We start from the raw sequence: 21,842 nt of genomic DNA, 5'->3' as shown, positions 1-21,842 counted from the left end.
TTCACCTTGGGGGCGGGGGCAATGTGGTGGGGTTTGACGACTCGTAACAGTGTGGGTGTAGTTCCAGACTGTACCCACGCACAGGGCATGCACTTGACTTCATTGGCAAAATTAACTGGTGGGTATAGCTACGAAATGGAGATTTACATCCCTATGCTTTTATGTGGTGTACACCTCCCTGCAGAGTACAGTGACCTGGATCCTAATCTTCAGCCTCATCTTGCAAAGGGTTTGAGTTTAAGACAAATTGGTTGCCATAGGGGACTTTTTTTTCCAACCTGTTCCCGGCCATATCATGCATGTAGTGCAAAGTCCTTGTGTCCACTAAAAACATCGAAGGTGTCTGGATGTGCTACCCCATGCTACTTCGGAAAGGTGTCAAGAACCCTACCCATATGGAGCAGGTGACATGGTAGGATCTCTGAGGCATGTCATGATCCAAGCCAAATATTGTTCTTCATTGAGCAGAAGTTAAATGTATGCAACTTTTATGTTCTAGACATTGTCGGCGTATAGATTGAAATAAAAATCTTGTGTGCTTACATGTAAAATTTGGACAACAAATTACATGAGCTAGACATTTTCAGTTATACTGCAGAATTGACACCTATAATCTTATTGTTTGTATTTCCACATTTGCTTAATCTCGCATAAGTCAAACAGGTCAAAGCGAAGCCGTAAATACTGCATATACCTACCCTAAAAAAAGATGGTGATAGACCCAAGATTGTTTGCTATCATAACTTGCTCTTACAAGGATTTGGCAGGGTGTTTTATTCCTAGCATGTGTGAGTGTAACTCTTGTTTTTAAAATTCTCTAAAACACCCCTCATTTGCTTGTTTGATCCTAAACCAAACCCTTAGGATGGCCGCCTTGTGTTCCAAGGATCGCTTCTGTCAGTCAAATTTGTTCCTGGTTTGCAGGCCATGCCAATCCAAACCGTGATCTGAATAAATTACATTGAGCTCCATATAGCCAAAAGGGTGGGCTTCCAGAACATATGTAATGCTGGCAGAAATATTGCCATTAATTGTTCCATTAGTGGTTGTCTATCAAGTTTTTAGCAACTTTTTTGAAATGCATATTTCTGATAGAGACTTCTATCGACAGATTCCTCACCATAGGATATTTGCCAGGCATTAGACTATATCCAGAAAATCTTGAGCAAGTATGTCTACGCACCAGCAGATAGCATTGTTCAGCTCTGCGTCAAGAAAAATGTTGCAATGCCTATACAGGGACCACCCCAGCGAGCTGACATCCGTTCTTTTCGTTCCCCACCATCCGCGAATCTGGAGAGCTACCTTGTTCCCTATTTGGCCAACTTTTAAAAACTTTTTGTTGACACTTTTGAGCTTTGCTCCCAGTGTGGATAAAGAATTATGTCCCCTGCTAAACCTTCAGGGTTTAAGTCTTGTGGGGATTGTCACAGGTAGCTGTCTGTGTCCGATACCCACTTGTTTGTTTCTTGTGCCTGAGGTCATGTCATGACTACAAGGTCTGCATGAAGTGCAAGTGGATGCACCAAAAGGCGATTCACGAGCGGGTGATGAAGCTCCTGGTTGCTTGGCAGAAAAAGTCTTTTTGCTGCTCCTATTCCCATTCTCATTCCTGTAGAAGATCTTTGGGCTTTTTCCTGTGCCATTCCCATGGCCGATTGTTTTCCCTTTCAAAGACTTACTCATTGAAGTCGGGTAAGTCAAAAAAGTACAAGAAGTCAAAGTGCTCTTCAACTTCGCCTTCTTGATATTGTGCTTTCAGGCCCCGCTCCTGCTTTCCACCTGCAGAGTCTGTGTCAGAGCCTGCTCCACGCTACCCTAAGTTTCCTGGCGGTGTAGCAACGCCCACCAACACTCTAAGAATTTTATGATGAACTGCATGCCATCTTTGGGTCACTGACTCCTCTGAAGTGTCTTTGGGCTCCATGGACTTGGAGATTCCCCCAATGGGTTACCATCAGTGTGATCGTCCTCAATGCCAGTTGGGTCCTCTGGATCTGGAACGATGCTACCATCATTTCTTGCTTCAACAGGAGCAGCAGGCTCTTTTGGCCAAAGGAAGCATCAAGTGGGTGCTCACTCCAGGGATATGGTGTGGCTATTATTACGACTACTTCTTGGTGCCGAAGAAGAATATGGAGACCTCCGCCCTTCACTAGACCTATGCCCTTTCAACTACTTACTAAAAAAGAGATTCAAGATGCTCACATTGGCTCAGGTCCTGCCTGCCCTGGATCATCGAGACTGGATGGTATCACTGGATCTGCAGGATGCTTATGTCCACATCCCTGTCCTGCTGGCCCACAGGTGTTACGTGTGGTTCACGATGGTCCACAACCATTTTCAGCTTGCTGTGTTTCTGTTTGGCCTCACCAGCGTGCCTCGGAGGTTCACAAAAGGAATGGCGATGGGTGCAACCTGTCTGTGGAGGTTAGGGGTGACAGTCTTCCCCTACCTCAGTGATTGGGCGTTGAAGGCAGGCTTTCCCCACACAGTTGGCACCCACCTCCAGACCACAGCGAACGTTTGGCATCGCCGGGTTCACTATCAATGTGCTGAAGTCACACCTGACTCCCTCTCAGCCTATTCGTTTAAACTGAGCCATTCTGAACACGGTGCAGTTCTATGCCTATCTACCGTAGGGGCAAGTTCGGAATATTCAGGCTATGATACCAATGTTTCGGCCTCTATCATGGATTTCGGTAAGACTATGAGGCTGTTGGGTCTCATGACGTTCTGCATCCTGCTAGTAAAGTATGCCTGCTAGCATATGTGGGCTCTGCAGTGGGACCTGAAGTCCCAGTGGGCCCAGAATCAGGGAAAACTCTCCAACCTGGTTCAGATATCAGAAGGGAGTGCAAAAGATCTTCAGTGGTGGCTGACAAACCACAATTGGGTCAGCAGCAGACCCCTCTCCCTTCCCCACTCGGAGCTCACAGCAGTGACAGATGCATCACTCCCGGGTTGGGGGCAGCCATCTGGGAGAGGTGGAGATCAGAGGACTCTGCTCCAACTCATTCTTTTGGAGCTGAGGGTGATTCACTTGGCACTGAAAGTCTTCCTTCAATCTAGCAAACAGCTGGTTAAGGTGTTCACGGACAAAACAACCACCATGTAGTATTGCAAGAAACATGGCGGAGTGGTGTCGTGGACCCTGTGCCAGTAGGCTCTGTGCCTTTAGACATGGCTGGAATGTCAGGACATTTTCCTGGTCATACAACACCTGGTAGGGTCTCTGAACGGCAGGGTGAACGAACTCAACAGTAAGTAGCTCCCGGATCAAGAATGGCGTCTACATTCAGAGGTGGTGTAAGATCTGTTCTGAGCGTGGGGAGAACCATAGTTTTATGTATTAGTCACCATTGGGTAAGTGCAATGTCAGTAGTTCTGCATGCTGGAGTTTCCAAGGTGACTCTCACTCAGACACGTTCTGCCTCAAGTGGTTCTTTCGACTCCTGTATGCCTTTCTGCTGACACCACTCCTGCGGCGAGTTCTCAAGAAGATAAGGACCTAACGGCCCAAGTCATCCTAATAACTCTGGAGTGGGCATAGAGTATGGTATATATCAAACTGCTGAGCATGAGCATATTTCCTCTGGTCAGGCTGCCTTTTTGGAAGGATCTCCTGTTGCAACAGCAGGGCAGAGTCTTGCACCCGACCTGTGATATCTCCACATTCACGCATGGAGATTGAGTAGTGACAGTTGAGGGTTTTCGATTTCCCTCCTGAAGTTTATGATGTCATTTTGGCAGTAAACCTTTACAACTCTAGCACACGCAATAATATCAGTACAATGGTAGAGAGTGAAAAAGTTTTAGTTCTTATATTTCCTTTTTTTGGCTCATTGGCCTCTTCCTTTGTTTTTTTAGCCAGCTAGCATGTGTTTCATCGCAAGAGGGAGTGCCTCACGACTTCAGTGTTGGCGCACTTAAATTTTTTTTTAATTGTCTTTGTAAACTGAATTTGTTGTGTAATCACACACCAGTGTGGAGCAAGCAAGTATACACTGAAAATCTGAGGAAGGGGCCAATGAGCCGAAAATAAAAAGAAATATAAGAACTACAAAGGTTCTCACTCTCTACCATTGTACTAATGTTTTTGCGTGTGCTAGAGCTGTGCAGGTTATTTGTCTGATCCAAGTGAATCTGGGTTGGAGAAGTAGGGCTGAATTCTTCCTCCTCTTTGAGCACCGCAGGTGAAACAATATAGAAATTGACACACAGTGTGAGGCAAGTCCACAAGCGCCACATACCATAAAAATCACCCAGTTGAATGTTGTGTCATCTTGGCCATCAGACATCCTTCCACTAAAACTGTCTACACCTTCGGTTGGAATAAGTTTATGGATTGGTCCTCTAGCCATGTGGAACCCCTTACTGCACCTCCTGCTGAGGTTTTGTTGTTGATTGTTTCTTTAGCCTGACAAGGGCTTGCTCTGGGCTCCCTTAAAGGTTATTTGTCCGCCATCTCAGCGTTCGTGTGGCTGCCAGACCGACCTTCCCTATTTAAGCCACCTTTTGTAACTCAATTTTTGAAAGGTTTGTAACATTTGTTCATGCCTACTCCCTTTGTTAAGGCCCGATAGGACTACAGTTTGGTTCCTACTTTTCTTGTGTGTTCTTTCTTTAAGCCCCTGCATAGCTGCCCTCTGTTGCTCCTGAATCTGAAGATGTTTTTTCTGGTGGACATTAGATCGAACAGTAGTAGGGTTGGTGAACTTCAGGCTCTGTCGGTCTAGCCTCCATACACCAACTTCTTCCCTGAGAATCTGGTTCTTCGGATGCGTGCTTCTTTTCTTCTGAGGTGGCCTCCCCTTTTCACATTGGCCAGAGGATTACACTGCCTGCCTTATATTCCCAACCTCATTCGTCGAAGGAGGAGTAGAGACTCCATTGTTTGGGCCAAAAAAGAGCTCTGTCATTCGATATTGTTCACACCAAAGATCACCGGATGGACGATCAGCTCTTCATTAAGCTCACCAGAACGAAGAAGTGCAAGGCTGTGCAGAAACGAACCATCTTCATATCAATAGTACTCTGCATAAAAATATGCTATGCATTGGTGACGAATGAACCCCCAGAGGGCTTGTGGGCTCACTCCCCCAGGGCGAATACTACTTTTACTGCATTAGCACGTGGGGTACCTGTCCTGAACATCTGACAAGCTACCAAGGACATCACTCCACACGTTCACAACGCTGAGTATAATATTCTAATCCATATCCGGATATCTCTCCTGAAGTCCATCTCTGTAAGGATTTGAATGAGGTAATTCCAAAAGAGGCTATTGAATACTTTCTCATGTTAATGGAGGTCACTGCTGTGAATATGCTATTGATTGGTATTGTGTCCATCAGATGAAAAGTCTGCCAATATTTGTGGAAGTACTCTTGCCTGAACCGAAGCCACTTTGGTTCGGGTGAGGTGAGGGAGAACCTTTGCATTCTGTTTTTTATTATGTGGACAGTAGGATGCCCGATCTAGTAAGTCTTGGACTGGCTTAGACTACATAACGAAAATCGCCGCTCTACTTGTGAATGGAAGCACACCTGCTTCGTCAGCAGCTTTATACAGATTTAACTGACATTCTGAGTGCCCAAGTTTCTGCCCAAGAGTATTTTATTTTATTTGGTTCTCCGCTGAGGACCACAAATATTTAGTACACTATAGTCAATTTTAAACCGTTTTGTTTAAAAAGCTTTCGTTGCTAATACAAAGATAAAAATGGTTTTAATTTTTTTTTAAAGTTATAACATACACATTCATTTGGTGGAGCTTTACATAGATTAATCATTTCATGTACTGAGTTGATTCTACATTTAACATAGACAGGTTGTAGAAACCTTTTTCTTGCCTTAACGACTGTTGCATTTGGGCAGGTGAACAATAGATGCTCTAAGTCCTGCTCTCCACCATTACACAGATTACAAATAGAGCTTTCTTTTAAGTGCCACCTAGAAGTAACAGCTTTTACAGGGAGTATTCCTAGTCTGAGCAGGACAATCAATCTCCTAGCCCCGTGGTTAAGATTAAATTTAATGTACTGTTGAGGTTTCTTGAATTCAAAGGACTCTGCGACATTTTTGTATAGGGGCAATTTAAAACAATGCTGGGAGTCAAGATCAAAGCCAAGTCTTGGGGTAAAATGCTTTAAGAAGAGTTTCAAGTGGGCAGGTGTCCAGGATAGTAGCAGATTAGTGTTAGTCTCTGAAAGTTTGAAAGCAGTTAAAACGTTTCTTCAGAATACATGCTTGGATGATCCGCGTTCAAATGTTTCTATTTTAAGCAAGGATCGGAGCGTTCCTTTCTCCACATGTAGGAGATTGTATGCCCACCTGATGATATTGGCGATTCCTCGGTCATAAGCACTAGTTAATGAATACTCTAGGCAGAGGGCTTGTACTGGTATTGCCTGGGACAGCTTTGTTAGTTTCCATAAAATCTTTCCTTCTCTTAGGTCTAGAAAGCTCCACTGACTTATTGGTATGTATTCCAGAGCGTATGACAGAACTGGTGGAATTTTAACGCTGTATACTTTAAGCATGGAGAAGAAGTGCCTTTGTCCAGAAGCGGCGTACAACCTAGAGAGTGCTCCCACGTGCATATCCGATTTCCCGGTCACATTCAGAGTGTGGGGTCTAATCTGTAAAGACTTGGTAACGATTCGACCTAGATAAGTGTATTCATTTACGACTTCCACCCTTTTTTCCCCTAGGGACCAATGGGATTTGATACTCTTTTTCCTTCCTGAGAACGGGACTATTTTTGTTTTCGTGATGTTTGGGATTAGATCATTTTCCTTCGAGTATTTGTGGAGTGCCTGGCGGCTCTTTTGCAGACCAAATGGGGTTAGATCTAGTATAATTATATCGTCTTTATATAACATCGTGTGAATTTTGTGGAAGGCAATTTTTGGTGGGAAGTTACATATCTGCTGAAAACAATGAGGCAAATCACTGAGGTTCAGGGAAAACAGTAGGGAAGCGAGGAGGCATCCTTGCCTTAGGCCGTTTGGTGTTGGGATAGAAGTCGTGAGACCCTTTTCCCTTCCCATTTGAACCTGGCACCAAGTTTTTGTATGTAGTGATATTAGTATGTGTAATAATTTGTCCGGGATGCCCATTTTGCCAAGTTTTCTCCAGAGTGTTCCTGAAGTGTCAATGTAGGCAATACGCAAGGCCAATTGAGTTATGTAAGTAATTTATTACAATTACAAAGACCCGCGAGTGCAGGACCGTTAAGGCAAACAGCTGGGGCTAGAAATGACAACTCACAACAGCGGAGCCTGATAAATGATGTGACGTAGGCACCCGATGTCCAATGAGCAGGGGGTAGGGGAAGAACACAAGGAAAAGCTGGAACGCCAACCTTCCAACATATAGTGAACTTTACATGTTACAACATCTCCCTTCCTTCAAAAAGAGCAGAATGAAATTAATACATTATAAAATCTCTAAACTTGCTAGGCATCTGTACCACTCTTCCTGAACTTGTACTAGCAGATTCGACAGTATTAGGATAAAATAATAACTCCTGCTCATTCTGCAAACTTACACTTTCATTGTACTTATTTGCAGCAGAACTTTGGGAATTCAAATCTTGGATGTTAGAAGAGGAATCTTCTAAACACAATTCTCTATTTGATCTTAATGCCACGTCAGCAGTGTCTTTTCGCTGGCACATTTCACCATTGGGATTTGAAAAGGGACACATTTCAGACTCCTTATCATTAACCATATCCTCATCACTAGATGTCACCTTATACCAAAAGCTATCTGAAAGTGATACAGTATTCTGATCTTTATAATCAGACATCAACTTCTTTTGAAAGTCTTTGATTTTGATTACATCACTTTTGTTCCTCCAACCCAATTCTGAAACACGAATTGCACCTCCTGATACCTCTACAACTTCGCTAGGATCAAAAAATTTAGAATCTCCTTTCTGTTTTACAATTGGTTTTTTCACTAACACCCAATCCCCTACAACAATGTCTTTGTGAACCGCTTTATGCGTGTCATCATAGTATTTCTTGGATTTTAGTTGTTGCTTGCAGATAGAACTCTTGACTTTTAGACTATCATCATCCACAACTGTAAAGTCACTTTTCCCTTTTTGATGCACAGAAAGCTTGGGTGATATAGTTGTGACGGCCTGTCTACCTCTCATAAGAAAGAAAGGGGAGAAATTGGTAACGTTATTGACAGTTCTGTTATACATATCCACTCTATCTTGAGTGAATTCAACAACTGATAAATTGTTTGCTAGGGCCATTTGAATACCATCTTTAATAAACCTGTTGACCCGCTCAACTTGCCCATTGGATCTGGGGGAGTACAATGGAGTCTTTTCTTGTGAAATTCGATTTTTCTTCAAAAATGTCGTCATCATTTCCGATGTCAACTGTTTACCATTATCTGACACTAAGATTTGGGGTAAACCTTCAATAGTAAAAAGTTGTTCTAAAAATTGAATAACACTCTTAGAATCTATATTGGGAACAAACTTGAAACAGACCCATTTGCTGTAATAGTCACAAACTACCATTAAAAACTTACATGAACTTTCTAAAGCATAAAAAGGGCCAGAGAAATCTATGGCAATTTTATTCCAAGAAGAAGATGGTATGTCCACTAATTGCAACTCCTGAACTCTGGATTTCCAACGTTTGTCAGAATTCAAACACGTGGCACAAGATTCTACATATGAATTAACTTCTGAGTCCAAACCTGGCCACCAATAATATTGTTTAAGGGCTTTCTTGGTTAATGTAGATCCAAGGTGAGTTCTGTGAGCCTTATGCAAAAGAATTCGTCTTACCTTAGGCGGGGGTACCAACAGTTCACCTCTCATTATGAACCCGTCCTCGATGCTTAAATCATCTGCCACTTGTGCATACGTTCTCAGATCTGAACTCAAATTTCTTACTGGGGGCCAGCTACTGGAAATAAATATTTTGACTTTACTTAATACAGGGTCATCATTAAGCTGCGAAACCCAATCAGATTCCTCACAAATACTGGTAAATTGATTGCTACTGTTTACAAAAGAAACTACACATTCAGTGTCATCATATTCCTTACAATCATCACATTCAAGTGGAAGGCGTGATAAACAATCAGCTCTCACATTGCATTTTCCAGAAATATGTTTGATAGTGAAGTTATACTCTTGTAATTTTGAAAGAATCCTGATTAATCTGGATGAAATTTTTCCATTCCCTCTACCACAACCATCCATAAGAAAAGTGAGCGGCTTATGGTCTGTAACCAAGTCAAAACTTTTGCCCCATAAATACATTCTTAGTTTCTCAACTGCCCAGACACAAGCCAATGCTTCTCTTTCTATGGTGCTGTAGTGTCTTTCAGTTTCCTGTAACCTCCTAGAAATAAATGCGATAGTATGACTTTCATTGCCAACCCTTTGTGAGAATACTGCTCCAATACCCACTGAACTCGCATCCACAGTTACAACATTATGCCCTTCAGGATTGTATGGTTTCAAAGTTGGAGCATTAAGTATTGCATTTTTAATCATTTTAAAAGACTTATCTTGTTCTTCAGCCCACAAAAATTTCTCTCCTTTGCGCAACAATACACGTAGAGGTTCAACTTTTCCAGAGTAATTTTCAACAAACCGCGAATAATATTCGCTAAGTCCGAGAAATGATCTAAGAGCATCCTTATCGCATGGCCTCGGGGCATCAGTTATGGCTTTAACTAAATCAAGTTTGGGCCTAATACCTTCACAGCTTAACACGTGGCCTAAATACTCAACCTCATCTTTTAAAAATTTGCACTTGTTTTTAGATACAGTCATCCCTCTATTAAACAATTTACTTAAAACAGTATCCAATATTTCATTATGTTCTTCTACTGTTTTCGCATGTATAAGAATATCATCTTGGAATGTTTGTACTCCGTCAACTCTACTCAATATAGCTTCCATCAATTTCTGGAATACGCTGGCTGAAGAAGCCAGCCCGAATGGAAGTCTTTTAAATCTGAAAGCCCCTAAAGGAGTGATGAATGTGGTTAACTCCTTTGACACTTCTGATAACTGCACCTGATGATATGCAGACTTGAGGTCAATAATTGAAAAATACTTTGATCCACTAGTGGCTGCCAAAATCTCCTGTATATTCGGCAGAGGGAAACAATCAACAACAATATTTTTATTTAACGACCTCAAATCTGCACATAAACGGATTTCGCCATTTCTCTTTTTAATTAAAACAATAGCCGAAATCCATTCTGAGGAATTTGTTGGCTCAATTACTTCTTCCTCGACAAGCTTGTTTAAGAGTTCTTGCAAATCAGACTTTACTGATAAAGGAACTGCCCTTACCTTATGTTTAACTGGTATTGCGCCTTTCTTCAACTTAATTTCGTGTTCGAAACCTTTAACACAACCAATTCTATTTTCAAACAAAGACTCATATTTGTTAAGAATATTTTCCAAATCATCACTTACAACTGGACTTACCAAAGAAATAGAAGCTTGTACAAAATTTTCGTCCAGAACAATAGGGTCATCCGCACCTGGTTTAAGAATAATGCCCAGCTTAGCTAAATCCTTCCAACCTACGATGTCTTTTCCCTTTTCAGCCACATATATTTTGGTGGAAATTATCCTGCCTTTTATATTTAACAAGTCATAAAAATACCCATATGCATTAATGTCAGACTCTCCGAATGCTTTGGCATATATATCTGTAGCAAACAAGTCTGTATCAGGCCAATATTTAGCGTATTTTACATCTGAAATGATAGTGATCGGAGATCCTGAATCTGCCATAATCTTTACCTCTACAACATAAATAACACTTTACATGTTACAACAGTTCCTCTATCCACTCTGTCAAATGCGGTGGAAAAGTCAATAAAAGCAGCATATACGACCTGAGATTTAGCAGTCACATATTTATCTAGGATGGTTTGTAATACCGCAATGTTGTCCGTGACCGAATGCTTTGATCTAAAACCAGCCTGATATAGCGGAATTTGACCAGATGAAAAGGCCCAATCTTTAAGATGATCTAAAACTGTTGCAGTGAAGATTTTTCCTGTTGCATCCAGGAGGGCTATTTGCCTGTAGTTGCTGGGATGTAACCTTGTCCCTTTTTATGTATGGGTATTACTATACTCCCCTTCCATGATTTGGGAATTTCTCCAGTAGTGAAGATATAATTAATGAGGGGAGATAACATCTTGCTACATTCTTTGGGGTTGCACTGGAGGACCTTAATCTGTATTTGATCTGGACCTGATGCTCCTGTTGCTCACGCCTTTCTTATGTGTAGCTCAATTGAGAAAGGACTAGATACTCCACTATTTAGAGGTTTTGTTTCTGCGTTCATGGCAAGATTATGGATCATTTCCAAATTGGTGTTTAGTTTGTATAAATTGGCATGGTAAAGATCCCATTCCTTTGGAGGGACCGGGATAGCTTGTAGGGCTTTTTTCGTGCCAGTTTCTTTGGCGATTATACTCCAATAGGCTCGTTGGTTATTTTGCTTTGCTGCTATCTGCTGATCTTGTGCTATTCTATTGTATTTTTCCTTTTCTCTCCTGCGTTGATTTTTTAGCTTGTTAATTTCTAGCTGTTTAGACTGAGAATTTTCTATAAACTGTTCTCTTATCAGTTTGTTCAGAAGTTTTGTATTGGTTGTTAACTTTGGCCTTTTGTTTTGATTCTTTGTTGTTCTTGATTGCCTTAGTTTTTCCTGCAATTTTTGTGTTAGCTTTTTGATGACGATTTCAAAATTTGTTATCAGATTTGCAGAATGGGATACTTGCAGAAGTTGCGTTGAATCTATTATGTTAATTATCTTATCTTATTAAATGTAGCCGAATTCCAGTGTATACGTCTTTGGATTGGGTTTGCCAGTACTGTGCTATGGTTGTACATCATTCGACTTGAGAGTGTAGATTGTATTTCCCACTCTGTTTTTGCTTGTAGAGTGGCATGATCACTACCATGAACAAAGTTTATTTTGAGTTGTACAACTGAGCCATATAGGTCGTAGCTACAGATCATATAGTCCAGTAGTGATGGGCTACTATTACCCTGCCTTGTATTTGAGGCGGGAATGTCGCCTTCTACGTTGCCATTCAGTATTACTCCGTTTAACATAGGGAGTGGTGCAACTAGAATTTTTCCTCTTTTATCCGCCTTGTTTTATTTAGGCAGTAGTGGTGTGGAGATTCCCAAAGCCTCCTCTTTGTGCCAGTCTGCCCATTTTTGTAATGACTCGTTGGATATTTTCGCATTTAAGTCACCCATATTTAGGAATGATGGATACCCTTGATTTTCTATTGTTTTTTCGATGTCTTTTAGGATTTCTAAAGCAAGTGTGTCCATTTTTGCTCCTGGGGGGATATAAATGTTGTAGATTAATAGATCTTTTAAAGTTTCTAGAGGATTTGTCCCGTATTTGAACTTGATACATTGGTGATTGTTTGAATTAGTTGGTATTATTTCTTGGGCCCATTTGTAATCTTCATTTAATAAGATCGCTATCCCTCCTTTCGCATGTCCCCGTTCAACTTGCTCTTCAATGGTATCATATACTAAATATTTCTGTTGGTTGAAGTTTTGTGTTGACCACGTTTCTTGGAGGGCCACTATGGCTGGGCAGTTTTTTGTTATTTCATCCATTTTTTCTTTAGTTTTACCCGCTATGTTCCAAGAGGTGATCGACAAGCCTGTGCTAAACAGTAAATGTATTGCCTTTGATTTGTTTATTAGAGTTCAGGGTCTCCGAGATCCAGGTCCATGAGTATTCCCCCTTTGTTATTTCCTCACTGGGGGTATTTTTACTCCAGACTTCTCTTTCACCATTCTTTATGGAGACAAATATATTTTCTGCAGTATGATCTGGGGAATTGGTCATGTTGTTAGAGATTTGCTTCGACCGCTGCGTTTTTAGAGACTCTTCTGTTAAGGGTTTTTTGTGAACTTCGTGCTGTAATACAGGGGTCAGATCGTATCCATATTTATGGAGGGTCTCGCTCTCCTTCAGTATAATTCCTGGTATTACTGGAGACCAAAATTCTACAATTGCTGTCGTTGTTTTTGGTTTTTTCGGGAACGTAACTAATTTTATTTCGTTTTGCACTAGCATTTGTAACGGTTGAATCTTTTGTAGCAGGCTAATAAGAGGAGCATCGTCTGCCGGAAATAAGTCCGTAATTTCCAGGAGATTAGGCCTGATTATCTCTGCCTGTAGGTACTTTTTCTGGGTAGAGACCGTTCTTTTTGGGATCTCTCTTAGTGCCGGACTTGAAGGACCGTGTCCTCCTAGAGAGAACATTTTTTGCCTTTGGATTTAGTTTACTCAGTTGGCTAACATTAACAGTTTGAGTTAATACCGGTTATTTCTGCTCCTTTATTTTCGTGATCTGAGGGGGATCTGCTCTTACCTCTTTATCTGATTATCTGGTTGATAAAAGGGGATCGTTCTGATATATTATTTTACGTGCTTTCTGTTTCCATATTCTTCTAAGCGCCTTTCTCCTTTTCAACTTGGTCCTCTTTTGTTTTCTTTTGCCTTTATTACTTTCTTGGCCCTGTGTATCATCGCTAGACAGGTCAATCTCAGCAGTGGTTTTGCAATGAGGTATTTCATGGCTATTCGCCGTGGGTTTAGGTTTGCTTATTGTGAAAATTGGATAGTACGCTTTAGGCTGATGATTTAACGTTGATATGGTTTCCACCTTAAAGAGGCTTCTGAGGGAATAAATCTGGTTATTATCCTGATTAACCTGAGGTTTCATAAAAGGTTTCCTTCCGGTTTGAGTTGCGATTTTATTTTTTTAAAGGGAGAAGCGTTTCTGCTGATTCAACTTTTGGATTATAAGAGTTTTGCTCTTTACATTTTCCGCAGACTCCTGTTATTTTTGTTGATTTCATTTGCTCTTTCTTCTTTTTTCCCTCTACTAGAAATTTTAATATACCTAGTTGAGTATTGAGGGTTTGGTCAGAGTTTTCCAGTATGTTCCCTAGATGAACGAGAACCGATTCCAGGATATTTTGCAGGGTAAATAGAGATTTGGAGACTGGGGTGTAGTTGTTAGAAAAGCCTGTATTTTTGAAGAGAGACAGATCTGGGGATTTTTCTAGATATCCCTCTAAGTCAGAAGGTTTTTGCGGAGTGCTATTCTGTATATTCTGAGTCTCCTTTTGGGGTCCCTTATGAAATATTAGGTCTTTGATATTGATATCCAGGCAAGTGATGTTGTAAGCTTGATTCTGAGTGCTTATTCTGATACTCTTTGTAAAACTACAAGGGTAGACCAACGTTGACAAGAGTGTTCCCCATGGCTAGTTGGTCTATGGAAAAATTGATCTCTGCCAGTGTGATCAGGGGGTCCATGTCCATCTTTTGATCCTGTGTCCGTTTGGGTAACCTAGCAGCATACTCGTAATTATCACAGATTTAATTTTGTTAACTTCAGTTTGCATGTGCAACTGTTGGTAATTTGATGTAAATACTCAATTGGTTGTTGTGACTGTGTATTGTCCTTTGGTACACATTTTTCTGGCTAACCGGCATCCTGATCTGTCTCCCTCTGAGTGTAGCAAAGTTAGTCTCTGCTGTAATCATGAGACCCTAACCTGTTTTGGAGATCAGTATGAAGCTGCCTTTTGTGTATGAGATTGTGGCTAACTCTGGTCCTACGCTGTATTCTCTAGTCTAACCTATTCAATTGTACTTCAAATATGAGTCGCGTAAGACATATGGCACTTATATATGAATGCCTCAGACTCATTTTGTACATTATCTGTAGAGTTCTTGTTGGTGTTAATATAATAGGTTATATCTTCTGCATTTCTGTACACCGTATCTTATAAATCAGATGGTGGTTAGTGCCTTGTGGGGATTCTAGTCCGAGCTCATCCCTCACTGTATTGTCAAGAGCAGAGGATTGTGGTCAGAAAGTGTTTTAGCCTCTGTCCTAGATATTGAGCCCTGGTGCCATGAACCAACAAAAACAGATCTATTCAGGTATACAAAACATATACAGGGGAGTATTGAGAATATACCCTTCAGGATAAGCAGATCTCCAAGCTTATGCAAGGCCCCAACCTGTAGCCCAGCGCTTTCTCTTTTTCAGCCAGTCTACCTACGAAGGACCCCGACAAAGGAGGATATAACTGTTGAGAGTAATGTTCATAACACAGTTAAATTACCTTTGATTAGGAGAGGTTCAAAGAAAATTGTTGACACTAATGAGGAAATTACCTATATGTGTGTGGTTTGGCCAGTGCTGGGGAGATCTAGACCTAGCAAGTGAATTCTCCTGCAATGTACGGGTCTCCTACTAACCTGGACATATCTGCCTACTTGATCGATTTGTGGTTTCTTTGCTAAATTGTGGACCGTAGAACTTACCCACAAGACTACCCTGGCGCATGCCAAATAGGTTGTGAAATATTCTTATCCACTGCCTCCTAATACCCCAACCCACTTTTTGCTGCAGTTTATCACTTTTTTTGTGAGATGGGCTTCTTGTAAGATTACAGAATTCACTCCTCATCTCTTAATGTGTGTATGCATGCACGTGAAGTTTCTTGACCAATTGTCCTAGACTTAAAATGGACTTGCACAAATGAGTTGCTTTTGCCAGCCCCTCCTACTCCTCTTGCATCCCACCTCAAGATGTTAACCATAGTCTTCTATTCGGGTTCTTGCTGTGTCGTAGTGCACTCATAAGTAATCCTCAGCCAACTGGGGCCTGCTTATCTTAGGAAGGTTCATGTCTTCCTCAATCCTAGGAGATCATTCAGATTTGCCTTTTTCACTTGCCTCAGTTGAATCTGATGTTTTGTAAGTAGTTTCAAATTAGAGGGTTGCGTCTGCCATCAATGCTGCATAATTAGCCTCTTAAGCTTACTCAAGTGTAGGAGCTGCTATCCGTTTGGGCTGAGTTTTGCCTCAGGGATCCTATTCCTTTCCTCTTAGCCTTCTTTTGTATTGTTCCCAGTTCTCCAAATTCAGCTTCTGTTGCTCTACCCAGTCCTGTGCGCCTCAAGCTCCATGAAGAAGAAAGCTTCTTGGTCAAGGATTACTGTCGGCTTGGTGAAAAAGCGGAGAGTTCACCTCCATCACATTGCTCAGAGCTTCAAGGTTACTCCTATGAAAGAAGCTCCATGCTGTTGAATCATTAGATTGTAGTTTGGAAACACCATAAGCTTCTTAGCTGTCTGGAGGTGTGCAACCTTTCGGGTATCTCCTAATGTTGCATTATCAAGGAAGTGAATTAGCTTGGTTACAGTGGGTCTTGGTGCGACTTTTGTGTGAGGGGGCAACGCACCAGAACATGGGGGGGGGGGGTGGCAGGGGGGTTCTATTGGAAAGAAAGGAGAAATGCCATATGATGATCACTGCTTTGAAGATCCAATCCTCCATTTCATCATGTTCTGGCCTTTCTTGGCCTATGGCATTCTCACTGTGCCTTGTTGCTCCTCCGTGTTCTCCCTTAGACGTCTTCAGTTCTGCCTTCTCAAAAGCGTATTGGATCTGTTTTTGCACTTCAGCTGTCAAATGGTTCGGCGTCTGCAGGAAGGATTCAATATGCATTACCCTTCAGAAAGCTTACGCTGGACCTCTTTTTGAAAAAAAAAAAGTAATTGAAGTTATTAAATAAACATGAATACAGTAGTACAAAGGGAATCCCTGGGTAGGTAATTACAAGATTGAGCAATGAACATGCAATACAATAATGCTTAAAGTTTCCTGAGCATAGCTGAGCCTGCTCCAGTTCAGAGGCGCAAGAACAACCCCTCCTTACATTAATGTATACCAAACTGAACACATAATGACATCAATTTACAAGTACCCAGCGGATTGAGTCTGCAACTAAGGGAGGGCCACGAAGTTGGGTAGAGACAGGGTCAGGTGTGAAGTAGTGTCTAGGGCATAGCAGTATGGATGGCACAGTGGTAGCAGCTATGAGAGACTGGGGCAAAAGCCCACAGATAGTCTCTGCACTGTCTGGGGGCAAAGGAGGATAGGGGAATAAAGGTACAAGGACCCTATTAGCGGTGATGTGCTGTGTAGGACCGCCTGCCTGCACCTCCTCAGGTCTGTTGGGTTATCGTGGGGGAGATAATCGGGGAGCACGATATGCAAAAACTGTGTTTAAAGGGTCTCCCTTTCTTGTGAGATTGAGCGCTTGGGCTGGTGGTATGCCTCTCCATATCGTAGAGCTTCACCTCCCGTCTTCCCCCATTTATGAACCAAGCCCTGCCATTCTGTCACCGGCAGGGTAGCTGGAGCACCCCACTGAATGGTAAGTGCTTGCTTAGTGAGTAAGAGGGCCACTCCCTCAAAGCGAGACCATACTGTGTAACTCTTCTTGCGTTTGAAGACACCCAGGACACACGCTTCCCTAGTGTATATATCATTGAGTTATGTGACCTCCTACAGTGCCCCCTGCCAGAAGTCCATCTGAGCAGGACCATAACATATGACGGAGATCTGCATCCCTTGAATTACAACAGGGGCATCGTAGGTCTGCCGTGAGGAAATAGAGGTTCAACTGTGTAGGGGCAGGTATGTGCAATAAAGTATAGAAAATTGTATATTCTTTAATCTGGCGTTTCCAGAGACCTGTTGAGGAAATTCTACAGCTCGTCCCGACTCAGTGTCATTCAGCACTCATCCCACATCATCCTCCCATGTGGTACCTATGGGCCCTAGGTAAGCACCTGTATGACTTTGGATTGCTCCTTCGATCCATGTGATGAAATAATGGCCTCCCCATACTAAGCAACACCTGGAGGACGGTGTGCGTCGCTGGCTCCTCATCTTGCGTGGACCACAGGGTATGATATGCATTATGTAATTGACTACATGTGAGGAACTGTCCCAGCAGGAGGTCATAGTCCACCTGGAGCTGCTCAAAGGAAAGGAGGTGGCCTTCAGAGAAAAGGTCACTGGCTGTGGTCAGTAAACGATCCTGGCAGCCATGTAGTTCTGCTGCCAAATATGTCCCAGTTTATCGTGGAAGACCTAGCAATGGGAATCCCGGGGCACATGGAGGGATGTACCACGTAAGGAGTTGAACTCTGGTGAGGCATTTGCGGGCCACGTGCACCTGGAAGGATTGCATGGAGTTGGGTGTAACCTTAGGGAGTCCCGGATTGTGGCGGTTGTCAGAGGCTGTGGACCATGGTACGTTTCCTCCAGGTTGCAGCTTGGTAGCCCCCTGGTCACTCATTGCAGTTGTGCTGCCAGGTAGTGGGCCCCAAACAATGGGGCACCCAGACGCCCTTCTTAGTGGGCAATTAAAGTTTTTTTCAGAGCTTTGCGGCGGCGGCTATTTCCCCAAATAAGCTCTGCCAGCAACATGTCTATTTCATGGAAGAGGTCCAGAGGAGGCGCCACTTGTAGGTTTGTCCAATAGTACAAAAGCCTGGGTAAGATTACCATCTTCATTAAAGCAATCTTCCTCGTGGTGGCATAGATAACCTCTCCCAGAATTGCACTTGTCATTTTGATGCCGTCAGCACAGGTCTTAGATTGCTCTCAAAGAGATAAGTGGGCGAGTGGTAGAGGCAAACCCCCAGGTATTTGATGGCAGAATTCCACCAGCAATGCGGTGATCCCCCAGGTATGACTCTTGTGGGGCTAAGACTGGTGTAAGCGAAAGACAGAAGACTTTCCCCAATTGACCTTGAAGTCTGCGTTTCTTGCAAAGGCCTGGAGCACATCTTAAATAGGGGATAGGTCTGAGAGGACATCCTGAAAGTACAGAAGCAAGTGGTCGGCGTACAGTGACACCGCATCTATTCTGCCTGCGAGAGGTATACCCCAGGATTTGCCATCTCTCGATTGACAAATTGCAATTGGCTCCATGGCCATTGCAAATAGCAGGGGGGCAAAGGGGCCAGCCCTGTCAGATGCCGCGCCCTAATGGAACGGTGGATGAAATATAAATTCCCAACCGGACTCGAGAGAGGTTTAGTATAGAACAGCTGCATATAAGCCAGAAGGAGTTTCCCAACACACATTTGATTTAAGACCTTGAATAGGTACTCCCACGTCAACGAGTCAAACGCTTTCTCCAAGACAAGCACTTGGAATGCTACATGGGGAAACTGCCCCTGCACCTGATCTTGGATATGAAACAGACGCCTAATAGTTTGTGAGGTATTACGTCCCCAGACGAATCTATTTTGGTCTGGATGGATGAGATCTGGAAGGACCGGAGCATTTCTACCGGTCAAAGCTTTCTCCGCTATATTATAGTCTACTCCTAGTATGGCAGTAGGATAACAGGATACACAAGTGGGGTCTCAGTCCGGTTTAGGAATAGAAAGCAACAATGACACCCTGAGAGAGAATGGCAGCTCCCCAGATTTTAGGGCGTCATTGTACATTTTCGCAATTCGAGGTGCCAGGTTGCCAGCAAAGTGGCTACAATATTCTATAGGTAGGCCGTCTAGCATGCCCAGCATCGGGCCTTTACTTGGCGCCTTTCTCCCAATGCCCTCAGAGATTCGGCGTGCCATAGCCCTGAGACTCTGACGCTGCTACGTCAGAAGCATACTGACTTCTCGGATGAGGCAGGCTGCGAACTGTCTTTCCTTGGCAGGGAGGGTCGGGCTCGTCGCTTCGGGGAGGGGGGCCGCCCCGGACGTACCCTTGCAAACGCTCCTGCGCCCCCCCCCCCCCCCCCGTGCGCAGCCTCCTACATAACGGATCCCAGTGATGGTGATCTGGATAGGACCACCTCCCAGAAATACAGTCCTGTTTTCTCGACTTTTACTATCACCTCTATTCAGCCGGTACTCCTTTGTCTCGGGAGGAGTTTGATCAATATTTCGAGTCCATTGCCCTCGTCTGGCTCGAAGACCACCATTAAATTCCTGGATGAGCCTTTTTCCAGGGAAGAAATATTGGCAGCCATTGGCAGCCTTCCTAGTGACAAGGCACCAGGTCTTGACGGCCTGCCTACCTCGTTTTATAAATCGTTCGCTGCCATCCTGGAACCGCATCTGGAGGCTATGTACAACGAGTCTTTTGACACAGGCATTTTCCCGCCGTCCTTGCGTGAGGCTTTGATAACCCTGCTCCTTAAACCTGACATGCCTGCCGACCGCCGAGATTCCTACTGCCCACTTTCCCTTATAAATATTGATAACAAAATCTTTGCCAAATTGATCGCTTCCCGTCTTCTTCGATTGATGCCTACCATCGCTCTCCCTGATCAGTCTGGCTTCATACCTGGTTGGGAAACCTCACATAATCTTCGCACCATCTTCTCCGTCTTACATCAAATTAATCCTAACTTACCAGCCGTGGCCGCCCTACTCGACGCCACTAAGGCGTTTGATACGTTGGAGTGGCTTTTCCTATTCTACATCTTGCCGTGTATGGGATTTAGTGCTCACTGTTTGCGTAATATTAAACTCCTTTACATCAGTCCAACTGCCCGTCTCCGCATAAATGGCCAGGTGTCCGACCCCATCAACATTACCCGGGGCACTCGTCAGGGGTGTCCGTTATTGCCCATGCTTTTTGCTATCGCGATGGAGCCCCTGGCCGCCAGATTACGGCAGCACCATACTCAGAGGCATTAGTTTCTCGTCCCGCTCCCTCCTTGTCTCTATGTAAGCGGACGATATTACTCTATATGTCCGCCATCCCCAGGAAAACCTTAGCCCCCTAGTCCGGGAGGTTATACGATTTGGCAGACTCTCAAGCATCCAGGTGAACTGGAGTAAGTCTGTTCTTTTCACCTTGACTGATGCCACTGTCTCCTTCGTTCCTGACTTCCCATTTGAGTGGGCATTCGGCCCCACGCGTTACTTGGACATCTGGCTGAGCAGGGACTTTGATGAACTTTGGAGGTCGAACTTTGGGTGGGCGGTGTACTGGCCTTAATTCCGGATCCCTTCGTGGAGCCGACTGCTGTTGTCTCTGGCCGGTCGCATCGCTATAGCCAAGATGGTGGTCCTCCATAAATTCCTCTATCTCTTCTTGAACATACCTATGCCCCTCACTTCACATTTCTTTCGTAAACTGCGTTCTCTAGTCATCTCACTTGTATGGGCGGGGGCAACCCAGGGTGGTCTACGATATCCTCACTCTACCCATGTCTGCTGGTGGAATGAGTGCGCCTGACTTTCGGCTCTACGCCTTATGTGCCCAGGCCAGCTTCCTGCATTTTTGGATTCACCCTACCCCCTATCAGCCCCATGTCGCTACTCCCTATCAGCCCCATGTCACGGTGGAGACAGACGTCACTTCCCCCTGGCTGCTGTCCACTGCTCTTTTTCCGCCTGTGGCGCGTCCCCGGGCGGAGGTTGACGCGGTCGAGACTCTGCGCTGGGCATGGTCTTGCCTGTGCCGGCTTTCTGGTCTCTCTCTTCTGTCTGCCAATGCTATGCCAATTATGAACCATCCTTATTTCCCATCCCTTCAGTCGTCCTGTCTCATTGTTAGTGCTCTGTAGGTGTGCTCTGTGGGGGGGGGAGATTTTCCCCCGGGTTCTTGGTGCTGCGGCTTTACCATGCCCGACCTGTCATCCTCTGGGCCCCCCTGGTTGCCTATCTCCTCTCCTACTCCCACCCCGGCAGTGCTACCTCTCCCGCGCTCCCCGCTGGCCCTTGGTCCGCGGCGGCTGCCGGTGTTGGTCAGTGACTATCCCCTTCACCTTTTTTCCACCGGCGCCCCTACTGCTTAATGAGCCTCACTGATATTGTTCTTTTATGTGTGTTCCCCTGGGGGTGGTTGCGACTCCAAGTTTTTGGTGCTGCGACTTTAAAATTCCGGACTTCTTCAGTTGCTTAAATTGTACCTCACTGTAATTCATTGTCTGATTTGGTTC

At 43.8% G+C, this 21,842-nt stretch overlaps 1 protein-coding gene across 2 annotated transcripts in view; it reads left to right on the top strand.

Annotated features, from left to right (window-relative positions):
* Window positions 1-21,842, top strand: part of THYN1 (thymocyte nuclear protein 1) — a 362,553-nt gene that overhangs the window by 312,113 nt on the left and 28,598 nt on the right. The gene's annotated exons all lie outside the window — the stretch shown is intronic.

The sequence above is a fragment of the Lissotriton vulgaris genome, chromosome 2_1, assembly GCF_964263255.1.
Source record: "Lissotriton vulgaris chromosome 2_1, aLisVul1.2, whole genome shotgun sequence".
Taxonomy (NCBI): Eukaryota; Metazoa; Chordata; class Amphibia; order Caudata; family Salamandridae; genus Lissotriton; species Lissotriton vulgaris.
Note: the sequence above shows the minus strand (reverse complement) of the source record. Positions and strands in the feature narration are given on the sequence as shown.